Here is an 835-nt window from a genome sequence, read left to right on the forward strand (position 1 = left end):
GTAGGGAATAGGACTAGTATTCCAGGGCAGATGCCCCGGAATTTGGGGGAAGAATCTTCAATCTCAGGGGTCAGAGAGTGAGGGGAGTGAAACCTTTTAGATAGTGATCCTGGGTCCAGTTTCAAGGTGTCCAAGACCAAACATTTCACCGATGAACAAGGGGAACATGTGTCCTGGGTGTCTTTCATAACCACAAAAGGGTTAGAAGTCTCTGTTCTAAATAGACAAAGTAATTTCACAATATTCGAGATATTCATGGGGAAGCAAAGATCCCTTTGACAGGGACTCCTCAAGGAGCCTACTTTAAAATATATCAGGGAGAGTCATACAATGAAAAGAGTATGGAGTCAGGGGACCTGGGTTTGAATCCCGACTCTGATATAATCTGTGTGACCTTAAGTCACTTGACCTCCCTGAGTCTCAGTTTCCTCATCTGTAAAATGAGGGCTTTGGGCTAGACAGCTCCCCAGTTCCCTTCTGGCTCTAGTTTTGTGATGCAGCGCACACATTTAATGTTTTGTGGGGGTTTGGGGGGAGGGTGGAGATGCTTATTTACGAGTGCGGCAGACATCAGCCCCTCAGCCTGGCCCTCAGAGCCCTCCATAGTCTGGCTCCAACCTACCTTTCCAGGTTTACTCCTCCCCTTTGCATACACTTTCCCAGTCCAACTGGCCAGCTGGACATTCAGCGTAAATGACTATCAAATTTCCCACCTCTCCAGATTTGTTCAAATGGTCTGGAATGCCCTTCTTCCTCCCTTCTGCCACACAGAAACCCGAGCTTCCTTCTCAGCCCAGCCCAGGTGCCATTCCCTACACACACAAACACACACACA

The 835-nt window shown here is 48.1% G+C and overlaps 1 protein-coding gene across 1 annotated transcript in view; it reads left to right on the forward strand.

The window, feature by feature from the left end:
* DOCK5 (dedicator of cytokinesis 5) overlaps positions 1-835 on the forward strand; it is a 245,450-nt gene that overhangs the window by 124,864 nt on the left and 119,751 nt on the right. The window lies entirely within an intron of this gene.

Source organism: Vombatus ursinus, unplaced genomic scaffold, assembly GCF_900497805.2.
Source record: "Vombatus ursinus unplaced genomic scaffold, bare-nosed wombat genome assembly UNPS02014837.1, whole genome shotgun sequence".
Lineage (NCBI taxonomy): Eukaryota > Metazoa > Chordata > Mammalia > Diprotodontia > Vombatidae > Vombatus > Vombatus ursinus.